Source organism: Pithys albifrons, chromosome 3 (assembly GCF_047495875.1).
Source record: "Pithys albifrons albifrons isolate INPA30051 chromosome 3, PitAlb_v1, whole genome shotgun sequence".
Lineage (NCBI taxonomy): Eukaryota > Metazoa > Chordata > Aves > Passeriformes > Thamnophilidae > Pithys > Pithys albifrons.
The window spans coordinates 55072110-55097029 of record NC_092460.1 but is presented as its reverse complement, the minus strand read 5'-3'; the positions used below and the strand labels follow the sequence as shown (position 1 = coordinate 55097029).

Here is a 24920-nt window from a genome sequence, read left to right as displayed (position 1 = left end):
CGGCTGCAAGCCATTAGCACAACATCTGCACTGCTGAAAGAATGATACTCATACAGCTCCTCGTTAGTATAGTGGTGAGTATCCCCGCCTGTCACGCGGGAGACCGGGGTTCGATTCCCCGACGGGGAGTATAAACTACTTTTTCTGTTTCTCTTTACTATACACCGAAGGCAAGAAGCTTTCATTTTTAGTGAAAAAATTTCTTTCAGCTGTTGAAGGACCACCGTGACTCCAAACCTAGAAGAACCGAGCAAAACCCATGCGGTCTGGGCTCTTTGCCTACACCGGGACTGAGGTGGAAGCAGAGCCTCCCATGTGCAGCTGCTGAACTGAGAGCAAGCGCAGGGAAAGTCTTTTCATATTTAATTGGCTCGAACAGCTGAGCAAGGAGGTTAAATCGTTCAAAAACATTCACCCTTTTTCTTACACCCAAATGGAAAAAAGACAAACCCAGCCTCACCTGAGGCAGAAACACTGGGGAGAGGGAAGGCGGATCAAACCAGGATGATGAAGGGGATGAATTATTCTACAAGCAGCTGGCAGATGTCTCAAAATCTCCAGCCCTTGTTCTTGTGGGTGACTTTAACCTGCCAGATATCTGCTGGGAGCTTCATACTGCAGAGAAGAGGCAGTCAAGGAGGTTCCTGGAGTGTATAGAGGACAATTTCCTTCATCAACTGGTAAATGAGCCTACCAGGGGGAAGGCCCTGCTAGACCTACTATTTACAAACAGAGAGGGGCTGGTAGATGATGTAGTGGTTGGAGGCCGCCTGGGGCATAGTGACCATGAAATAATAGAATTTTCAGTCCTCAGGGATGTAAGGAGAGTCACCATTAAAACCTCTACCTTGGACTTTCGGAGAGCAGATTTTGGCCTATTCAAAGAACTGATTCAGAGCATACCCTGGGAAACAACCCTTAAAGGTAAGGGGGTCCAGGAGGGATGGACATGTTTTAAGAGGGAGATTTTGAATGCACAGCAACAGGCTGTCCCAGTGTGCCGAAAGGCCAGCCGGAGGGGAAGACGGCCAGCTTGGTTAAATAGGGAGATTCTGCAAGAAATCAGGGATAAAAAGAAAGTTTACAGACTATGGAAAAAAGGGCTGGCTACTTATGAAGAATTTACAGATAGAGCTAGGTCATGCAGGAAAAAAATTAGGGAAAGAAAAGTGGAATTTGAAGTAAATTTGGCTATTTCAGTTAGGGATAACAAAAAGTCCTTTTATAAATACATTAATAACAAAAAGAGGGGCAAGGAAAACCTCCATTCTCTGTTGGACTTGGAGGGAAATATAGTTAAGGAAGATGAGGAGAAGGCTGAGGTACTTAACACCTACTTTGCCTCAGTTTTCACCAGTAAGACAGGTGGCCCTCAAGACAACTGGCCTCTGGAGCTGGTAGACAGGGAGAGGGAGCTGAATACCCCTCCTGTATTCCAGGAGGAAATAGTGACCGACTTACTGAGCCAGCTGGATCCTAACAAGTCTATGGGACCAGATGGGATCCATCCCAGGGTGATGAAGGAGCTGGCAGAAGAGCTTGCCAAACCGCTCTCCATCATCTTCCAACAGTCCTGGCTCTCTGGGGAGGTCCCAGATGATTGGAGGTTGGCGAATGTCACCCCAATCCACAAAAAGGGCTGCAAGCAGGATCCTGGCAACTACAGGCCTGTCAGCCTGACCTCTGTGCCTGGCAGGGTTATGGAGCAGTTCATCCTGAGTGCAATCACACAGCACCTTCAGGGTGGACAAGGGATTAGACCCAGCCAGCATGGGTTTAGGAGGGGCAGGTCCTGTCTGACCAACCTGATCTCTTTCTACGATCAGGTGACCCACCTGGTGGATGAGGGGAAGGCTGTGGATGTGGTCTATCTGGACTTCAGCAAGGCCTTTGATACCGTCTCCCATAATATACTCCTGAAAAAGCTGGTAGCCCATGGCTTAGACAAGTGTAGCCTCTCCTGGATTAAGAGCTGGCTGGAGGGTCGGGCCCAGAGAGTGCTGGTGAACGGAGCTGCATCCAGCTGGCGGCCAGTCACCAGTGGTGTTCCCCAGGGGTCTGTGTTGGGTCCAGTCCTGTTTAACATCTTTATTGATGATTTAGATGAGGGGATTGAGTCCATCATCAGCAAATTTGCTGATGACACCAAGTTGGGAGGGAGTGTCGACCTGCTGGAAGGCAGGAGGGCTCTGCAGAGGGATCTGGATAGACTTGAGAGATGGGCTGATTCCAATGGGATGAAGTTCAACAAGGCCAAGTGCCGGGTCCTGCACTTTGGCCACAACAACCCCCTGCAGCGCTACAGGCTGGGCACAGAGTGGCTGGAGAGCAGCCAGGCAGAAAAGGACCTTGGAGTACTAATTGACAGGAAGCTCAACATGAGTCAACAGTGTGCCCAGGTGGCCAAGAAGGCCAATGGGATCCTGTCCTGTATCAAAAATAGCGTGGCCAGCAGGACCAGGGAAGTGATCCTTCCCCTGTACTCTGCATTGGTGAGGCCACACCTTGAGTACTGTGTTCAGTTCTGGGCCCCTCAGTTCAGAAAGGATATTGAGATGCTGGAGCGGGTCCAGAGAAGAGCAACAAGGCTGGTGAAGGGACTGGAGCACAAGTCCTATGGGGAGAGGCTGAGGGAGCTGGGGTTGTTTAGCCTGGAGAAGAGGAGGCTCAGAGGTGACCTCATCACTGTCTATAACTACCTGAAGGGAAGTTATAGCCAGGTGGGGGCTGGTCTCTTCTCCCAGGCACTCAGCAATAGAACAAGGGGGCATGGGCTTAAGCTCTGCCAGGGGAAATTTAAGTTGGATATCAGAAAAAAATTTTTTACAGAGAGAGTAATCAGGCATTGGAATGGGCTGCCCGGAGAGGTGGTGGATTCACCATCCCTAGAGATCTTTAAATGCAGATTGGACGTGGCGCTGGGTGCCATGATCTAGTAAATGAGCTAGAGTTGGACCAAGGGTTGGACTCGATGATCTTGGAGGTCTTTTCCAACCCAATCGGTTCTATGATTCTATGATTCTATGAAAGGGGCACGGCAGCAGAGGGAAGGTGGAAGACCAGAGGTTGTCTCCTGGGCTGCGTTGCCACAGCCCATCATTTTAATTCTCTAAGTGAGACCTTTGGTGACCAGAAAGCTCTGAGGCTCCACCAGAACCTGTGCCAAGCCTGTGTGTCCAGACAGTGGGTCAGTGCCATCTGCTGCACTAGGTAAGAGCACTAGGTAAGACTCCATTATTCCTAGTTGCCTTTACTTAATATCACTGAAATTGCACCCCCTTTTTTATAATGTTTTTGCCCAACGTATTTATTTATTTATTCACAGTTCAACAGAAGGGTACTAAAAGAGATATCCTTCTGTCTATGGGAAGTCAGCAGACACCAAGCAGTAAATGTAATGGCCCAAATTTCTCTTTCTCCAAGTCAGGAAAGAGCACCATGGATGATCACACATAAAAGAGGTGGGGATTGGTCTCTTCTCTCAGGCAACCAACAGTAGGACAAGAGGGCATGGGCTTAAGCTCTGGCAGGGGAGGTTTAGGTTGGAGATCAGGAAGAAGTTCTTTACAGAGAGAGTGGTCAGACATTGGAGTGGCCTGCCCAGGGTGCTGGTGGATTCTCCGACCCTGGAGGTTTCTAAGGTGAGACTGGACATGGCACTTAGTGTCATGATCTAGCAATCAGAGTGGGGTTGGATTAAGGGTTGGACTTGATGATCTCAGAGGTTTCTTCCAACCCAACTGGTTCTATGATTCTATGAATTAGGACTTGAGACATGAGGCCAAGTCCCCCAGCTGCAAGGGGTGCAGGCAAGTGTGTGCCTGGTGGTCAGAGTAGGAGTCTGGTTGGCCCTGCTCTGGCCCTGGGTTTGTGCACTCAGACACTTTCAACAAAATTAATTTGATGCCCTGAGTTGGATACTGAAAGCAAATTGTTCTGTACCATGGGTGACCTTCCATCAGCCACAGTAACACAGCAGCAAACACTCAAGTGAGGACATGCACCAAAATAATTATCTCTGTGTAATAACAGTGAAGAGCCAATTTGACAGCCAAGTTTGGCAACAAAAGGAAATTACTCTTGACAAAAACATTGCCAGAAACCATGGGCATGTAATGGCAAATGCAGAACCTGACCTCTGTCACCCTTAGAGATTGGTTCCTGAAGCAGCACATCCTCATCCTCTGCACGCACAGACACAGGAGCACTGCAACAGGAACTGTGGGAAGTGGCAGACACAGGAGGGATGCAAGGCTTGAGGTATAGTGCAAGACCAAGAGGTGCTTTCTGTAGGCTCACCAGCTGATGGCAAAGCCCATCGGCCTCTCAAGAGCATCCCACCGCTCTAGTTGTACCATCTGGATGGGAATCTGAGATAGGAATGGGAGAAGCACATGAAAATGAGGGGATTTGACATGGACCATCATTCACAGTGACACCCTAGAGCTTTGCATAAACTGGCTAGACTAGAGCCACATGTAGACAAGCCCAGATAAACTAAGTTAGGAGAGGAAAGGAGCTTCAGTAGGTCTATTGGTGTGTGTATTATAGAAAGAAAAATACCCCACACATATTTCCTTTTGTGATTTCTGAATTTACTGCCATGCCCACTTCCTTTTCTCAAAATCCACATATACATGTCATGAGAAAAACAAGGAAACTTATTTTGTTTAGTAGGCAGTTTATTTCAAAACAGAGGTAAGACCATAAAATAAGATGTAAAAACCATTTAGTAGTTCCTATGTGTTGGCATCCAGTCAGGCAATTTCAACTGTCATAAAACAATAAGGGATTAGAAAAGCAATTAATTCAAAACAGAAATATGCTGACAGTGTTTTGTAGTCATAAAAAGAAGAGACTTGCAAGCAATTCCATACCTGCTTAGTCGTGGTTCTTGTTTTCAGATTTAGCTTTCACAGGGCACAAGCAACTACCCAAGAGGCAAAGTTTTGTTACAGTCATATAGATTCTAAAGTCCTAGGAAGTCATTCTCATTTGAACCTGGGCAAAGGTGAAAGGAAGAGAACAAAGAGCTCATGGCATCGAGCAGGGTTTTACAAGGTCAGCCTTTCTCCACCTGCAGGGTACTTTGTTCTCACCTAAGTCACCCAGGTCAGCTCAACCCAACCTTTTTCCCCTCTCCTGTGGTACCAAATCCACCCAGCAGCATGAAGCCAGCACAGCTGGAGTGCCAGCAAGCCCAGACACAGCTGCCCACACTGCTTCAGACCTCCCTGAGCATCCTGGTGTGATCTGTATTGGGTTCCCCAGCGTGGCAAAGTCCACAGGAGGCACAAGGTGAGAAATCACTGTCAGCAAGCTTTCTGCAGTCTTTGCAGAAGGGAAGTTTGAATGAAGGCCCACACTAATGAAATCTGGAGGAGCAAACAGTCCTATATGGATAGCAGAAATCTTGCCCTGCAGCCCAGCCCTGCAGCTCCCAGGCACACCTACAGTCGCAGAGCAGGATGTGAGTCTGTGAACAGAGTGTGCCAACAAGGAGTGGGGGATTGAATCCTTTCATTGAAAACCTCCTATGTCTTTACGCAGCTCTGGGTCTTCAGGTCCTGCGTGTTGCTGCAGCTCCACTTGGGTCAGTGGAACAACACTAATATAAACCAGATGGATTAGAAAATACCCAGGCCACCATCAGTCATTCGATCCCAATGCATGCAGAAGTTTTATGACTTCTCCAGACTAGCCTGGCATCTTTCCACAGTATCTTACAATAAGGGTAAATTAGATGTCCACTTTTTCTCCAGTAGCTCTTAACATCTTAAGCACTTAATACTTCAGCATAATGATTTACAAGGAACTGCTCAGTTTAGTGCAGGAGTGACCATTAGTGGATTCAGTTTCCAGGGACATACAGGGTGGAAAATATTTTAAAGTAATATCTTATTGGTAGTTTATCCTGCATTTATTTTTTAACAGCTTTAGAATATCTATTTCATTCTTTTCCTGAGCAAGACAGTTTCTCAGTCCTGTCTTCCCTGAAGAAGCCAACAATCACTTCATATAGCTGTATTTCTACCTGTCAGACGGTCTGTTAAATATGTTTCCATCATCCTTCTTTTCATTTGGAGGGAGCCAGCTTTGTATTTTTTTCAGTTCCTCCTTTCTTCTGATTTTTAAAATACTTTTGCATAGGCAGTCTTCCCTTTTTTTTTTTAACTTCCATGTTGCTGGGTGTGCACACAGCTTACACCATCAGGACAATTAGCCTCAGCTTTTAGGGTGATTTTTAGGCTGTGTTTGAGGTACTATAGAGACCTGGTGTTCTGAGTCACTCATATTATTTCAAAAGTAAAGCACCTAAAAGTCATAATACACATATGAAAATCTTAACTTGCAACTTAAGTAACTAACTTCAAGATTGCCACTTGAATGAACCACATTTGTATTTCTACAGTTATGACACAATTCCTTTTCATGACTTCAAGGTGTGCAATGTGTTTTCTTCTCCAGAGGATGTTTTTTAACTGTATGTCAGGGTGTCATCATGATGGGTCAGGTAAAGATAATTCCTGCCTCAAAACCAAAAACCTAGAAGACGCACAGTTAACTTTTGTGTTAATGTGATTGATGCTGAAGATCTACTACAATACTTAGCCTACTCAGCATTTTGCTTTTTCTCAGGTTTTTATTTTGTTAAATGTTTTTAAACCCCCTGGCTGACAACACCTCCCTTTTTTGATCATGTTACTCACATTTATCAGCAGTGCTTTACAGCATACTTCTCCATCTGAGAACCCTAGTGTGCACAAAATTTATTATATAGACAAAATTGTTGTCTATGAAGAAATCAGCTACGTTTTCTATGTATGTATGGCTGTTATTAGCTTCATAGTCTTCTCAGTTATCAATTTTAAAAACATCTGCTTCTGGGTGATTGGGTCCTTTCTGTTCCATGATGCACCAAACAAACAAGCTCATACCTAACTTTTAAGCATCCAAGAATTAACATTGAAACAAAAGGGACAGTATCTATGTTTCACAGAAAGCATGTTCATAAGCACTGCACTTGAATAGAGTGCAGATCCTCAGCTTCTTGCAGAATAAAGATTAAACTCCATGATACAAAAAGGGATGTTTGTTTCTGATGTTTAATATCTAAAGGTTTCCAAGATGAGGTTTCATGTTTGTTTTCATAGGATTCAGCTTTAAGAGACTTTTTCGCTGGAGATAATACAAACTGGCCTCTGGATAAACTCAGGGTATTGTTTTAGGGCTAGGAGTGTTGAGAAATACTAGTTGTAGATAATGTTCTCAGTATTTTTACTGGTAGCTGTTTCAGTGTTGCGTTCTGACTCTAGCAGGAGGAGAACATTGATAACACACTGATCTTTTGGTTGTTGCTAAGTAATGTTTACCCTGAGTGTAGGGCTCTTTTGGTTTCCCATGCTCTACTCGTGAGCAGGTGCACCAGAAGTGCAAACCAGAAGATAAGGAGGCTACAACTGTCAGCAGAAGCTGCAACTTGACAAGATAAGAGTGGTGAAGAGCCTGCCTGCATGGACACAGAGAAAGAATTCAATAGGTGTTAGAAGACCTCAGACCAAAAATCACCATTGGACCAAGAAGGGCGTGTGACGAGATTGTGAGGAGTAGGTGTGTAAGTTGTGCAGGTATAATTGCCCAGGGCTTTCTTTGTTCAGGTTCCTCTCTGAAGTCATCCAGCTCAAGCTGACCTGCTGCAGTACCACCCTATTAAGTAATTTATTTTATAAATCTGATGGCTGAGACTTTTCTATGAGAAACCTGTGGTTGACCCAGAATGAGGAGGAAGTGAACGAGCGTGAGTGTGTGTGTGTGTGAACAAGGAGTCAAAAGGGGTACTCTTGGCTCACTGCAAAGGGACTCCAGTCCCAGCAGGTGAAGTCTCGGACGGTGTGTGTGTGTGTGTGTGTGTGTGTGTGTGTGTGTGTGTGTGTGTGTGTGTGTGTGTGTTACTCCTTGAATGGTGCAAGAATGCTTGGGCAGCAGCTCCTCATTTAACAGGAGTGCTATTGAATTGCACCTAGATCTGGTGCTCAATTTCACCAACAGATGCACAGGAAGACATCCATCATTTCCTGCTTCTGCATCAGGCCATGGCTTCTGGCCAGTGTAACATGCAGTAATTGGGCTGCTTTTGAGCTCATTATCGAGCCTACATCTGTAGGTCAGTAGGCTGGACTTCCTTTAGCTAACCTTGGGCATTTTTTGCACTCAGATTGGCTTCTTGGAGCCTTTTTTTTGATTCTTCAGAGAGATGGTGCAGTGCTGTTGCAGGTAATTATCTGGATATTTGTCCCTCCTGTCCAAATTCAGAGCAGAAATGAAATCAGAGCAAGAACACAAGTAGAAACAAAATAATTGCGCTGAAAGTTACTATATTACCCACAGACTTCATCAAAAAACAGAAGTCTCATACATTTCAGCTACAGATGTCTTTACTCAAGAGTAGCAGCAGAGGAGAAATATTTACTAAAGAGCAAAAGCTTCTATTACAATTTTGGAAGAAAAACTTAGTCATGTGCTTTCCTCTTTTCAGTCAGCATGATAGTATCTATAATTTTTGAGGCTGCAGAGGCATTACTTATTTCTTCTGCCTGGTGTACCGCAGTCACATCATCTGCAGCATTCTGCTGTTAATGCAGCACCAACCCATGGACATTTTTCCAAACCATTTGATATTGCATTTCTGCCCCCTCTTATGCATAGACTTGGAGTGTGATCTGAAGACTACTCATAATAGCAATGTTTATATTACCCCACATGCTTATGTGATGTTACCAGGCTGTCCATTTTCAAAGACTTTGTTTCTGGCACATAAGAATCTCATATTTTTAAATCTGGATTTGCCTCTGTGACTCTTCTGCTAGGTTTTTCCTGCCAGCAGGATTGGCTTCAACTTGTAGAGGCCATGCTGGAAAAATGGAGTTATTCTATGCCAGTACTTAACATATTCTGCTTTTTCACAATAAGCAATGAAAGATGTTTTATCAAACAATATTATAGACCAGAAGGGGGAAAAGGAGAGAAAGGATGCAAAAGAGTTTTCAAAAGAGTTAGAGAACTGCTTTCTCCAAAATCACTGAATGATAATGTGAGTTTTCATCACTTCTGAGTGAAGGGCTGTAAGGCTGTGAACAGCAATTTCTTGTTTGCAGTTTGCTGCCCAGGTATGTCTTTCCTTATCCTCATTTAAGCTCCTGGTCAACAAGTTCCACTGCTTGCAGTGATGAGTTGCTCCCTGCAAGGTTATTCATTAGTTGTCTCTGCTATTCCTTTGCCCCAGAGACCTCAGCTCCTTTGCAGGAATACCCACAAAGCCCACAGTGTTCCAGCCATAAAGTGAAGACTTCCTAAACAGACCACTATCAGACTTTCCCCTTTGTCTGTGGAGATGCCCCAAGTCTGACAAGAACTGTAGATGCTTGCCACAGCTTTCCACAACACAGATAGTAATTTTTGTCATGGATATTTCATAAACCAGAAGTGCCTTCCTACTTCCCCCCAACTTATTGCATAACATGCAACATAACACACAAACTGGTTAAATATGCTATCCAGGTGGCCCTCCCTTCACAAAAAACCTGTAGAGCATCCTATCCATCCAGGTTTTCACACATGCAGTGCCCTCAATGGAGACACTGATCTCTTTCTGTTGGCCCACCATGCATAACTTCAGCCAAGTGATGTTGCTACAGCAGGATGTCTGTAGTCCTGCCCTTTCTGTGCATGGAGAGTTCTGAAACTGTGAAACAGGACCTTCTTGGGAAAGGCCACACACCAAGAGGAAAGGAGTCCTGTGCAGGTTTTATATAGAATCATTCTGGGCCATGAACGGCAGCCTTTTCCCCCCCTCCCCTTTGGTATCCATGCTGAAATATGTGGGGAACAGCCCCAGCTTGAGGGAAAATCTTGGGGCTGCATCCTTGCTCCTGAGTCTGGTTCAGTTCAGATGACCAAGGGTGGACTGAGATGCTTTTTTCACTGTACTTGGCACATGACCTGAAGGAAAGTCTTTGCTGCATTGTTTAGGACCATCTACAGCAGATAAAAAGGTTCAAGAAAATCCAAGAGATCAGAACTGAAAACTTTGGCTGAACAAGAATAGCATCAGGGTACAGGCAGGGCCTCAGGCGTGTTAAGAAATACTGCTTGTAACTGTTGGGATCCTCTGAGGAATGGGCTCCTCTTGCCCTGAGCATGCACCAGGACGCTTGGGCAGATGCTGCACAGCCTGGACTGATGAAATAGCATAGATGGCTCTCTTTAGCAGAAGTGGATGTCATTTTCGCTTAAATACTCTCACTAAGGGGAAGTAGTAAGTCTGAAAGACCTCTTCAGAAGACTTGGTTCAATATATTTATTTTGCAAGGGCCTGACCTCTGGCCTGAAGTCTGACCCTGAAGTCCCAGGGAGCCCATTTAGCTGTCTGGGAACTGGTTTCAGGCACTCCAGCGTGGCCAAGAGGGCTACATCCCCCTTGTAGATCTGGGAATTTGAATGGGGCAGGACCAGTGGCAAGAACTTCCTTCACCCGTACCCAATGTAAGCCAGAAGAGCAAACAGTCAGCAATGAAGGATTTATGTTTCTGTGAGGAATACAGCATGCACCCTGGCTCCACAGACTGACACCTTTCACCCTCCTGCAGCCCTGTTAGCAAGGGCTGGGCCTCAGAGAGCACCATGTGGGACTGGACCCTGCAAGGGATAACCCAGTCACCTTCCAAGGAGCTCGGGCACCCACTAAGAACTGGCCATCCCCAGCTGATGTGATTCTCCAAAGCAGTGCAGATAGACCCCATCTGGTCTTATGCGGGTGTAAAAGCTTAAATCTTCACCAGTATCCCTTCTGTCCTGCTTTTTACAAGCACAGCATAAAGCCTTCTCAATATCATTCCACTCCCAGAATATTAAAAGCACCATTTCTACTGGGAATCAAGAGATTTCTCTTCTCAGTGGAGGTTTTTTTTGTTTGATTGCTTGTTTTTTGTTGTTTTGTTTTGTTTCCTGTCTAGTTCCCCTCATTAACTTACCAGCAACCCTGACAGGCAAAATTTGATACCAATCTATGGGCTGCCAGAAGGAGGCCAAAACTCTGCCAACCACTTCAAAGAAATGAAAAAATGACGGGAGAGACTGCACAACCTTTCTCCCAAAGTTTGTTAGAAGTAAGCAGTAAGCAGCTACACCCAGTTTTGACTTCAGTTTGCATTTAATCTGTAACTGCACTCAGTGCCTATTCCCAGTTGGCAGCAGACCTCAAATCATGGGCCAAATCCTTGTGCACAAAGAGAGGTGCTGGAAGTTAAATCCTTCAGAAACTCGTACCCACCAACAGGTCAGATTTTCCAGCCATAAGTCCAGCTCACAGGCAATGTAGTTCTTCTCCCACTGCCAATATTCAGGAGGTTTCCCCCTGTGTCACTGATTTTCCCACAGTTATCCTCTGGAGTACCCTTGAGTGTCTGAGACAGTCCACTGAGGAAAGTGTTCATCCAGTCTTGCTTTTAAATAAATACTTCCCATGAAGCCCTAAAAAGAAGGAAGCAATATTGCCAGAAAAATACACAAAATTATGCACAAGTTCAGCTGGACATATTTTCTTTCATTGCTAAAATACGTAACTGGACAATAGCCATGGCAGGCTTCAACCCAAGTAATATGAAACAGGTTGTATATCTCTATGAAGACATTGATGAAAGCTCAGGGATTGTACTTTAAAACATGGTTTAAAGTAAATTTCTATAAAATGACAAGTGGTCTGGAGAAGATGAACTAAGAATGGTTATTTATTGTTCCTCATAAAAGGAGAACTAAGAGGCTCACAGTGAAATTTTTGGCAAAAAGGCATGAAAAAGGAAGTTTTTCATGCAGATATGTTAAATGCAGCCATTTAAATTATAAAACTCATAGGATGTTGTGGACACTGTGGCTATAAAGAGATCCAAAAGAGTTAACCAGTTGTGAAGTCTAGATTTAACAGTGGCTTTAAAATATTTTTGAATGGATGCAGCTTTCAACTCCTGAAATCTATAAATTGCAGATTTCTGGAACCTGGGAGATTATGGGGACTTATGGAGGTTATGGGTTAGCCAGGGGAAAAAATGGCTCCATACTTCATTTTTCACAGTTCTCCTTAAAGAGGGAGAAGATACCAAGTGAAGTGGGCCCTTGGTTTGGCCTGCTTCTGGAGTCTCTTAATTGATTGTATTCCTAATTAGGTATACTGGTTTTGTCCCTGACAGGCCAGATATCCCACAAGGTGCTCCTTCAGACTCAGAAGTGTATTGTCTGGCTGGAAGGATACAGGTCTGCTCAGTGTGCTCATTGCAGACACTGACAGGGATTTCAGAGAACATCATGCATGTCTGGGCTCTGCCACAGACTCTTTGTGTGACTCATTTTGAAAGTTTTGCTGAATGCAAGTAATTTCTCCTTTTGTCTATCTTGTGATTTTGACTACAAAGCTTCGTGGGGAAGGCATATGGACAATCTCTGCAATCTCTTTGGATACAGCTAATTTAAGAAGCAGGAGAACATGGAAAGGAAAGAAATCCCTCTAGCTTCCTCACCTGATGGGAGGAGGGTGAAAGGTAGGAAGAGAAAACTATTACACTGAGGTCCTCACTCTTTGCTAGGTCAGAATTACTCTCCCAACTGTAGAGAGGAGGTGGTCACTTCTGAGAATTGTCTGCACAGTCTCAGGCCAAAATGAGCTCGTCAGCAGTAGTTGGTGTGACAGAGCACTCGTCCATCATCAAAAGCTACAAATATTTTTAATTTCACATTGTGACTCACATTTTCTCCTTTAGTCACGTCATTATGTAAGTATCAGTTACAGGAGGAAAATGAACCTTGAATTTCCAAAGGATTCTTGGTTTTTTGAAGGTATTGAATTAATTGGGAAAACGTTGCTGGTTAGTGTGGCAATTCATTCCCCTGCCCTGGCCTCTGTGCTTAGGGATCTGGAGCTCTCCCAGTTTTTAGGGAGTGCGGTCAGACAGCAACACCAGGTGCTGATTACTTACTGGCTCTGCTTAAGGTTTTGTTTGGAAGCCAAGCTTGCACAGACCTAAACTGGTGGATGTAGACATTCAGCCATTGTTTATAGTTTATGATGAAAACTTCCGTGTATGGAGTTATTTAACTCCATGAAAACTGCTGTGAGGATTGCTGGCCATCCTTGTAATGTGACCAGTTAACAAATTGCCATAATTTCCAAAATCTGTTTTGCCAAGCAAGTGATATTTGTGTATCCCAGGAGTAGTGTTGTTCCAGTGTTTAATCCCCTGTAGTACAGTTCCATCTCATGGGGAAGCTGTAGAGCAGTGTGGTGCATGAGAGAGAAGAGGGAACACATTTCCTCATTCATCAAACCCAGCATTGTTAGCCCCATCACCACTTTGGGCCCAGTGAACCCAGAGACAGTGGTCTGTCAGAAAAGCATGGATAACGTGAAGCCAAACAGCACCACATGCAGGTGTAGTGGCAAAGCCACCATCCCAGCTTGTCCCAGCCAAACGAGTCCTTAGCTCATTGGCCAATGAGAATAGGCCAAGAAACAAGGTGAGAGGCTTTGCAGTGCTGAGGCTGAATCTACACAGAAGCTGAACCTCAATATTAAGAGGCTGAAATCAAACCGTTCCAACAATGCCTGGGGCTTTCAGGATCTCTTTAGTCTCATCCAGTGCCATTCATGCTGTCTGCTGCAGTAGCTTAGCTTGTTACCCAGGAAAATCCTTCAGTAGGAGTAGACTGGAAATCCTTAAGAATATGGCATCTGCCATATTAGACAAGAGTTTCTAGATTTAGCTCCTCAGAAATTTTCTGCAGTGGAGTGGTGACACCTAATGGTAGAGACGCAATGCAAGACATGGACACACCAGGGGTACAAATGAGATAAAAGAACTGTGTCACTCTTCATGGATAGGAAGTCAATGTCAGGATATCTTATGCAATTTACACCCTGAACTGTGCAGAATTTTGATGCAATATCTCCTTTTCAGCCTTAGCAACCTCAGTATAATGTATTTTTATGACCTGCTCATGGAGACTACATTTCAAGTTGTGATACTAGACTAGCCTTTTCCCCTCCCTCGTTATCCTCTGCTCTGCTGGCCCTTTTTATTAAATTCTGCAATTTGTAGCTTGTCTCAGAGCAGCTTGTTCAGATTAGACTTACCTAGGGGCTAGTTTAAATTGCTCACATGTCTTCTCATAAGAAACATTACACACATGTTAAATTCATGAGCCAAAGAAGGCTTGTGTGTGAAGCGCTCTTCATTTCCCTTTGCCCTTTCCAGGTGCCTTTTTCCTCATCTTTCCATGCCTTTCCCACATTCCCCTTTACCTTCCCCCATGGCCTTTCCATGCCTTTGTATGGGAACAAAGAGAATCTAGTCTCTGTACAAAGAGATACATCAATCCAGACTGATCACTTAAATATTCAGGATTAGAATATGTCCCTATAAAATCCATTTGCAGATAATTATAAAACAATATGCAAACTTACTCGAAATGTGGAAAGAGAGCAGAAGAAACCATCCACATATCCAGTGCCTTAAAAAAAAAGGTCTTTTTGCCTCTGGTTCTGGAAAGCACAAAACAAGAGCGGCTGTTCCCACTTAAATTTTGTTTCAGGTTGTTCTCAGTGAATAGCAGTTTCCTGCAGCCTTATTCTCAGTATGACCCCAATGTGTCTTCCAGAGCTGAGTAGTACTTTGATTATTTGAGTACTTTTCCTGCACAGAGCATCCCTCGAGGGTCACAAACACCCACTTATAGATCTCTTACTCTGCTGTGTCAGGAATACAGGCTTCTTCTAATATTGACTTCTTCTAGTTCTTTGCCGGAAGGCTAGCAGGTGGTCAGCGTGCTGGTGCAGGCAGACAGGTTTGTTTGGTTTGGAGGTGAGCACCTACAAAACGGAATCACTCACAGTGTGCCTGAGAATAGTCACAAGCAGGGGGTAATAACCAACTACACTCACACCAGCTACTGTGAGATGAAGAAATGACACTCAGTATAATTAAATGAAAATAAGTTATTGGGAAGGGAAGAAAATTCCTACTAGTGCCTTTATTGAGGGAGAAAGTGCCTTTATTAGTGGAGGGTAGCTTAATTTCTTTAAGGAAGATAGTTGGATTTAAGGCTGATATAATTTTAATTAAAAACATACAAACCATGCTCACCTGAAATGAGATAAAATTTATTGCTGACTAAGAGTAAACAAACATTTAATGCAGATGGGCCAGTAGAGCACATGCTGTCCTGACATGCTTGGTTGTAAAAGCAAACTGGTACATTGCATTGCAATATACTTTGAAATGCTTCTATTAATTATTGTTGTAATAGTGATTCTTTATTTGGGCTACACAAAGTTAGTACACAAAACTTTACAGAGAAAACCAGTTTCTCTGCTAATATAAGTCATGTTAGTAGGAGATCACTTCCATCTCCAGGCTCAACCAAGACTTCTTGATGATGATCAAGTAATGCAGATGTGGTACTTCCTGGCTATATTTAGTCTTAGGTAGTTGAATATTTCAGAGAAAAATGTGACTCAGTTTGCAAAGCAGCAGAAAGAATGTTTTTAGAATTTAGGTTTCCGGGTTCTACACAAAAGCAGTCAGTGAATTCATGAATCCAGTTGGTATCTATGTGGAAAGAAGACAGTATTCAATGAGCCATACATCCTGTACTGAAGCACAGGCAAAAATATCCTTAATGGGATCTATTATTAGATGTCCCTTTAATTTGTGTCCATGAATATGTGCAATGCAAGTTATTTTACTTAGATTTGTCTCTGCTACATGACAATTACAGAAATTAGACATACCCCCTGCACACACACTCTTTTCGTTAAAGACATTTCTCTGGAGAGACACACTATTAAATTTCCAATCCAGCACATATTGCTGTGTACTTCCAAAAGATCTGTGTTCTAGTCACATTTGTATTGGTTGTACTGACTTATTTGATGCTGTGCTCTGCATAAAAAAAGTATTTTATATTTTGATGTCCTGATGGTGGCAGTAAGAGATTTTACAACAGAGTTTGCAGGAAAGAATGATCCAGCAGTAAACAGCCTCATTATGTCTTCAAGAGGAAAGTTACCTAACACATGATACCATTACTTATTTTGTTCTCTCCATTCAAATGCAACTCCAGTATCACGTTCTTTTTGACACAAATAACTCGGAATCGTGAGCTCTTCAAGAAGCACTGGGAAAAGTGAGCAATTGTTTCAAACATACATTTCTCTCTTTAAAGTTTTCTTAAGAGGAGAAAGGAAGAAGTGTAAAGGAAGGGGAAAGCTGTAGGCAGGGTACCCCTATCCATACACTTCAAACAGGACAACACACGACAGGCCAACCACCTTGGGAAACGAAAGGAGGTTGTATCCATGATGATCAGAGATTGTTAGTGACAGTGGGCAAGCTGTCAACACATGATTTGTGTAGGAGGCGGGAGCAAACCTACTGTGTTGCACACAATGCTCTCCCAGTGTTGTCACCTGCTTCGCAGATGGCTGCAGACAGGCAGAGTGAAGTCTCACCCTTTTTTTGCCTTTGTCTCTTCTTGCTGTGTACTCTGTTCTCACTTGATCCCCTGTCCATCAGGGTCATGAGATGGCTGGAACAACCACAGCCTGGACTGGGTCAGCCCCAGTGCCCAGACTAGGCATTGTAAGCATAACCAGTCCCACTCAGAGATAGGACAGGAGACACCCTGGTTTCTTTACCATCCAGAAGGGGCAGGATAACTGAGCTGTGCTGATGACCATGGTAGTGTGAGGAGCACAGGTGGCCGTGTTGGGGACCTGGGGTCTTGACATGCCACAAGCAGAAGCAAAGACTATCTTGGCCCTGCAAACCTATGGTATCAATGTGTCCATGACACAAGACAAAGGACAAAGTAATCAAAGAACAGGTACAAGCATGCTACAAAGGGACACAAATGGGTAGATGCACAGTCTCTGCCTCTGCTGCCCTCTTCTGTGTTAGGCATGCAACTGACACCAACCCTGCTAAACTTGAGACTCAAGCAGCTCAAGTCTCACAGAATTTTAGTCCTCAAAAATTAAACGAGAGTAATTAAAAGTGGTAATAGGGCTTTAAGAGATATTAAGGAGAAAAGAAAATCTCTCTTTCCACTTAACTACCCTAAAAATTATATTACAGGAAATGAATGCCTGGAAGTAGAGCAGAACAGATAAGTTCACTACCCATACCACAGAGGTAGACTCTGATGTAGAGATCCTTGGGAAGAGAAGTTGCAAATTGCAGTAGCCCGATCCTTAACCTGCCCTTATCCTGGTGTAAAGGAGGAGTCACTGCACAGGGAGCTCAGGAAGTTAAACCCAGTCTAAAACTGATTTTCATGTGACCTGAATCATCCTGTCTTGTGGTCAGCATAGAATAGTGAGCTGAGACTGATGAAACTTGATGTGTCTCTTGGTAAAAAAGTGACCTCACAAAACTGAGACACTACTGAAAATTAAAAGAAAAAAAAGTAAATCCTTAATAACTGGGATTGTGCACCAGCTGTTGTTTCAAAGACTGAAATCATAAACCTGTATTAAGGCTATCGGAAAATGAATTTGGAGCATTAAAAATTTATAAAGCTTTTTGAGCTCCTAGAAAGATCATTACTAGGCAACATATTGCTGTAGTTCCTGTCACAAGGCACTGAGACAGCACACATCCCGCTTCATATCAGCCCAGCTCACTCCATCCTCACCATGCAGAAGAGGGAGCCTTCTGAACACTACAGTGTCATAAAGTGCCTTTGTGCAAGAAGATCTTTGCCTCTGCAAGGAGCATCAAGTCAGCAGGAGTCTGCTGAGGCACGCAGTGTGGGAGGGAGTACTGGGATCTCCAGTTATCAGCATTCAGACAGCCTGTTTTATTCCCACATTTGCTAGTCAGGGTAGCTTTGACCTTTCCCTTAATGTGATTTAGCACTTTTCTTCTTTGTTTACCAGCTTGAATCTGACTCAAAATGCCTTACAGGAAATACTTCAAATGAAGAGGTGTCATAAAGATTCTTTTACTCTAAAATGGCTTAGTATTTCAGAGGTACAGCTACTGACTTCATTCAGTGTGACTATTCTTTTTATGGTGCATGCACTTTTCTCATTTACTGCTGGGTGGTTTTGTGGCAAAAAAACTCAAGGTGTTTGAAGTCTCCTCAAGGCTCTGCCTTTCTCTTTCAGCCATAACACTGAATATGATACCTTCTCTCCAACAGCTTTTGTAGTTTTGAATAACGAAAATAGTGCACTGCCTCTCAGAGGTATTAAAGGTCTCTGATCCTCATATTTATGAAGTGCTTTCAGTTTTCAAGAGATGGTGCTGTAAATGCAAATTATTAATAGCTATTACTAAGTGTAAATAAATGATAATTTTTATTTGGCAGGTCTCAGAAGAAGTGGAAAAGTCACATCAAATATGTGCTGTGTTAATAATAGCTGAGTGAAAGGAAAACCAAGATCCAAGCTGCTGGCATTACTATCAAACCTATACACAGATGTTTTGGCAGAGGCCAGCATTAGAGCTAAGGCTCTACTGAAAGTTAGATGGGATTCACCAGGCTGTTGCTCTCTCAACAAGATATATATCGCCAAAAGGCTGGTTTATTTCTTTATCCTTATATCCATATTGTCTTGGTTGTTAAAACATTTGTGTGCATTCAGGTGCAGCAATTTCATGTCTCTAAACAGAAAAATGTTGCAGCTGGCAATGGCTCTGGGCCAATAATACACAGGATGTTAGAGCAGCCCTGTGTTCAGTGTACCTCTGCCCCAGCAATCTGGATTATGTTTTTGTGAATTTATTTAATCACAGTGCTCATGAAAATTACAAATTAACATCAGTAAGTAGGAGCTAACATGGTGCCAGTGTATCTCAAAAGTCTTTGTCACAGCTCTTCTCATCTTGGTCCTGACCTGCTGTGCTCCTTCCTTTCTCCAGGTTACACTCCTTTCAAGACTGACACTGGTGTTGCACCACAGAAGCTGCAGGTGCTAAGAGAACTGAAGAACTACATACTTTGCAATTTAAGGCTAGCAGACCCAGTCAGGTTCCTTGTAATGAGAGGAATATGAAATAATATACTTCAGCACTGTAGTAACTGGCCAACAACCAAGAATTTCATTAAAGCTTTGAGCATTTAAGAATCTAATTAGCTACATACCTTCTTTGCAATGCATTCCTATGTTAGTTTACCTCCTCTCATTCAAATAGCTCTATTGATTGTTTATGCTTTAGGTGAACGTGATTGTAGGATTTGGTCGTCAGATGAAGGGTGTGTTAGCGATTGAAGACTGATACAAGGTGGTAAAATGACCCTGTTTAAGACTGCAGTACTAAATTCAAGCACACACACACACACATATCACAGCAATCTTAAGTTTTCAACCACTTTAAAATCTGACTCATTTCTGCGCTGGGAAAAATATTAGTCATCATCATGGACTATGGCAATACTGAAAGAAAAAAAAAAGCAAATCAAAAAATTTAGTGTCACACAGTAAGCTTTACACACTGTGCATTCACTAAGATGACGTCCTGAATATGCCCCAGGAGGTATGCAGTGAAGTCATTTACATGAGCAAATCGTTCTCTCACAGTGTTTAAGTCCAGATGACATTCATGTAACTATCCTAATGGTCTACTGAAGAGCTGTGCATTAGGTTAGAGTCAGCTTTCTCCTGAATTTTTATCATGTGACCTTATGGGAAAATAAATGGAATTTGATGTAAATCATAATACCATACTGCCATTTAATTGCACAGTAATATATCATATAAAACACTCCCCAAAGTTGAGCCTGCTAGTTCATTTGATTAATTGAACATTTAGCACTTCCCTCCCTCTCTCCCTACCCTCTGTTCCCTCCTCTCCCGAAGACAAATTCATCAATTCATTCATTATTGGCTCCTGGTACAGGATAATTCCCTCTTGAATGTCAGTATCCAAGTGTTCTTATCTACTAAAAAAATAAACAACTCAACAATAAGAGGATGAAATATACTTTTAATGGAAATCACAAGCTAAAACATGAAATGCTTGCAGAGAACAGTACACTACATATTTTAACACTAGCCTCCATTCCTGTGACAAGCTAAACAAATCCATCACATCCAAACACCCTCCAGCTGGAGTTCAAGATGACCTTCACTCTGCAAAAGCTGTACTAGTGATTTTATTGGACAGGACATTTGGCTTGGTCATATCCACCCTTCCAGCACTTGGGGAGGAAGGCAGTCGGCCAGCACATTCCCAGTTTGGGGCTGTTGCTGCCTTCTCCTGCCTCAGTGCAAGTCCACTCAGCACTGTGCCTGAGCAGCAGTGCTGGCGTGTCCCTCATCTGCACTCCTGCTGGCAACACCCCAGCCTGTTCTACCCTCCTCATGGGTGCCAAGCCCTGCTTCCCCATCAGAAAGAGCTTTAAATGCTTCAACGCACTCCTGAGAAGTCAGCAGCTAGCCAGGTGTTCTACTAGGATTGGAAATTAGAAAACGAATGTTTTAACAAAGTCTGGCTCACAATATTTTTTATTACAAGAATAGAAAATTAGGAGGAATAGGGATTCATACAGAGGGATTTCTACAGACATTTCCCTCTTCTTATAAATTATGCCCAAATAAATTTTATGGTTTATCTTTGCTTTCCAGGTATTTGGCAGCTATAATTGATTGTAGACCACTATCTCAGAGCTGGGACTATAAGAAGATTTGACCATACTATTAGATTTTGACCTCACTATTCGAAGACTGCCCTTTAACCCTTGTAAGGGTGGTCATACGGGAATCAAGCAGAAAACAGAAAGCATTTCAAAAATTAATTCAATGCCATAATAGTTTTTTGCAAATTGTTTAAGAACATAAGCCCTCTAAGCAATGTCCACTGCTTTTTGTAACTCGAAATGCTCAGCTAGCAGTAGGTATCTGAATTGGAATTGCAAACAAAATATTTCTAAAATGTGATCTGGGATTTTGCCTCGAATTTATGCCTGTATAGCATTAAAAGTCTCATAAACTGGCAGAAAGTAGAGAACCCCATGCAGAGGAACCATGACCAAAGCTGCTGGAGTGCTTGTTGCAGGTGACAAGATGGGATAGTTGTGCAAGCTTCACAGAGCACAACGCACAAGCTGTATGACTTCATGTGAGAGTACTGGTCCAGTTAGCAAGTAAAGACAGGTTTTGTGAAAAAAATGTCACCATGTTGCTCCGGTGGTGGCTCAAGATCTGAAGAACAGCACTGTTTCCTCTTTTCCTTGCAAGACCACAATATGTCCTTGCTGAAACATGAAAATCTGTTGTAATTTAGTTTTGGCCTCTCTTGGGAGCCTTGAAGCAAGACAAATATGAATACTCTGTCCACACAACACAGAGCAAAAACACACAACTGACAACTTGAAAGCTTTTCTTCCTGACCTTGGGGAGGGAGCACCAAGCTCCTTTTAGTGGTTTTCAGTTTTCACAATAGGTCGTTCACATCACAAAGTCCTCCTGTGGGAACTCCATCAAGGAGTGTCCCATTCCAGATGTTTCTGGAGATGGCAGAGGAAGCTGTCACCAGTGTCATTGCAGAGGATACTGATGGGAGACCCTGTGACACCACATCCAGGAAGGCCTCTCCAAGATAAGGCAGGAGGAATAGCAGCCTCAGGAAAAATGATTTATCTGTGCTCCTCCTCCCCTCACTGTAGGATTAAGCTTTGGAATACACAATGAGATGTCACTGCTTGAAATTCCCTGGCATATGCCCACAATGCTACTAATGGAATGCTGAGTTGAAGAAATTAGATATTGCCTTTGGTTTCCACCTGCAAACCCTGCAGTTGTTCCTGTCTCTTACGTAGTAAAGGGTATGGTTTAATCTAGTCCTGGTGATTTCCTCCTATTGGTGATAACACAGCTGCTCCAAGAGGATGCAAATGTTAAAGTCAGGTGCTTTCATGGACAGAAAGGAATGACCTGCTCATGAAGGACTTTCCTATCTGGAGACCTGGAGTTGGACTTGGCACACGTTGGTGACTGGTTTGATGTGGCTGTACTTGCCTCAGTCAGCAACCAGAGAACTGAGCAAGTCAACTGTGAACTGAAGGGAGATTTTTCCCAGTGTATGAGTACAGGTACCTACAACAATCACAGCTACTGGATGAATTGCTAATGCTAAAGATATTCTGACACTGTGTCCAGAAGTCCAGACAGCAGGTTATTACAGGGTTGCAATTTTCTCAGCAACTACAAAATGAAGGCAAAATTTTGAATATGGGGTTATTTAGAAGTATCTAGAAGATTAAATTGGTCAAAACTCAATAGGTATTTAGGTCATATGCACAACATTTATCAAGATGGCATTGAGTAATGACAGGTATTATCAAGAATTGGGAGATGAGGCTGAATTTTTGTGCTACATATTCCAGAAAGATTCAGTGATTGCCACCACTCATGCATTGAGTTCAGTCTAAGATAGCCAAACCCTGCCATTTGCCCTCACCCTGGAACCTCTTGAAGAAGATCTGTACTGTACACTTTGGAGACTTCCTGCAGAATGGGGCTGGACGGAGGTGGCCTGGAAGAGGCCACTCACCAGTGCTACAAGTGCTGCATCTGCACCATGCTCTGGCTCAGAGAAATCCAGCAGTGAGCAGGATGCGCTGGAGCCAGGGGTTTGCTTCTGGTAGCTTCTTGATGGCAAAGCTCTTTCACTGGTAACTGCAAAACAGAAAAGCAAGAAACTTTAGTTGTTGCTGAAGGAGACAGCATTCAATGCTCTCATTCTGTCTAGGTCCCTTTTTCTGTGCAAATTGTACATTTTTTTCCAATGGGCAGAGATGATATCTAATCATAAGTGGCCTATTGCCATCTTTGTTAGCCTGTTGAAATAAAATTTAGACTTACAGAAGGTAATAGCCAATAAATATCATTATCTTTTTCACAGGAGTAAAGTACTCAAAAGTAAGAGGAATATGTCCGTAGATTAAACCAAAGTTGATGACTGAAAAAAAAAAAAAGAAACATTTAAAAACCCAGAATGTACCAATGTTCAGATGCGTTGGCTCATTTGTCAGAACCAGTGGTTCTCTGATATGAAAATGTCAAACTGAAGAGTTTGTAAATCAGTTTTTAAAGAGTCTATTTCTTCCCTGTTATAGTGAACAGAACATTGTGTAAATGTCATCCCATGTCAAAAGATTAAAATACACAGTCACTTGAAGAGTTTTATCATTTCCTTGTATCAGCACCATGGGAGCAATAAAAAGAAGAGATGTAGGAGTACAGGTGGATAGAAAAGAAAATGGCTTACACATGTCAAAAAAAGACTGCCAAGAAGCAATCAGACCAACAGTTGAGGAGACTGAACCACTGTCCCTCCACAGAGCCAGTGGAGATGCCAACACAGATGCTACCCTTGACAACTTACCCTAATGACCCTGGAAATACTGTTTCCGTTACCTTCAGCTGGCTCACCCAGCAGGAGACCACACTGCTGCAGATGCTCACACACACAATTATGATGTATGTAACAGAAAAAAATGCTTGTTGAAAAGAGCTCTTACTGAATTTGACACTTTGTCTGGGGCAGTTCTGTCACTGTAAGGAGTTGAATTCCTTGTATGCTATGTTATTATTTTTACTGTTTTTCAGGAGGGGAATTATTCAGTATTAGGAAATATAAACTGCTGATCAATTTTTCAGGTCTGAGTGCTCTTCACAGTCATATTGTTCTTTGAAATCTACTGTAAGGAGGTTCTCACACACTGAATGCTGTGTCTAATCTGAAATGGTCTATGCTAACACTTCCTGGAACTTGAAAACAAAGTGAGGAAGGGAAAAAAAACATGACCACAGGAAGAAAGAAGGAAGAAGGAGAAAACCATAGGAGTGATCTCGTTGTATCATTAATGAACCTTTGAATTATATTTCTGGTGATAATTTTTTGAGTAAAAAAAGATTCTCTCATGCCTATGTTTAATATGTCTTACCGTCTCAGAAACCTATGCTGAGGATTCAGATATCTCTTCTGCACGACAGATGTTCTATAAAGCACAAACAATGATGTCTTTGTGGCAGAAAACCTATTAAAATCAATAAATTCTCCTGGTTTTCAATGGGCTTTGAATCAGGCACAAAGTAAGGGATGCAAAACTACAGGGTCACTGCTCCCTGTCCACCTCCACCACAGGATTCCCTAGTGACCCCACCAAGTAGTTTATGTTTTAGGCCTCAGTTTCCCTACTTTCCTAAGTCTGCTAAAGTTCCTGCCCAAAGACATAATGAGGCTTAATGCCTCAAAAGGTAATTGAAAGATCCTAGAAAGTGCTATAGGACAACAAGATTTCCCTGCTACCCAGCAAGTATGCTCCTTTATATGTGGTTAAACACAATGTTTAAGATATGAGGAGCTGGTGAACACAAGGGTTAATTACAGGTTCCTATAGATTAGGTTTTCTCTTGTGGGACTACTTTGAACTTCATTCCCATGTTTATTTAGCTGTGGGTATGTGTGTGCATGGCCCTGCATGTAGCAAAGGGCCAGAAGGGCCGAGCCCCTCCCTGAGGAAGCCCTGACAGAGGATCTGTGCAAATGTGCTTCCTCTTCCTTTCACTCCCCAACCTTAAGGTCAGAGGATCTGGAAAATCCTCCTCCACCCTGTGACTTGATCTGATGATTGTAAGAGAATTGTGGTTCCACCACCCCCTTCCCACTCACCCCTCCACCTCCCCATGCCTTCCGCTCCCCACCCTTCCCTCTCACAGCTCTGTAACCCTTTAAAGCCTTCCCCAGATGGATGCCTATTGATCCTGGGCACTGGGGAGGGATGTGGGGGACTTGGCTGCTTGTGTTTCTACTTGCTGAGCAGCTCTGGGTTATTCCAGGTGGAAGGCTGTTTCTATGACCCTC

At 43.1% G+C, this 24920-nt stretch overlaps 1 non-coding gene across 1 annotated transcript; it reads left to right on the top strand.

The window, feature by feature from the left end:
- Window positions 1–57: 57 nt before the first annotated feature.
- TRNAD-GUC (transfer RNA aspartic acid (anticodon GUC)) lies at window positions 58–129 on the top strand. The gene has a single exon. It is a non-coding gene; the product is annotated as a tRNA-Asp (tRNA).
- The last annotated feature ends 24791 nt before the right edge of the window (window positions 130–24920 follow it).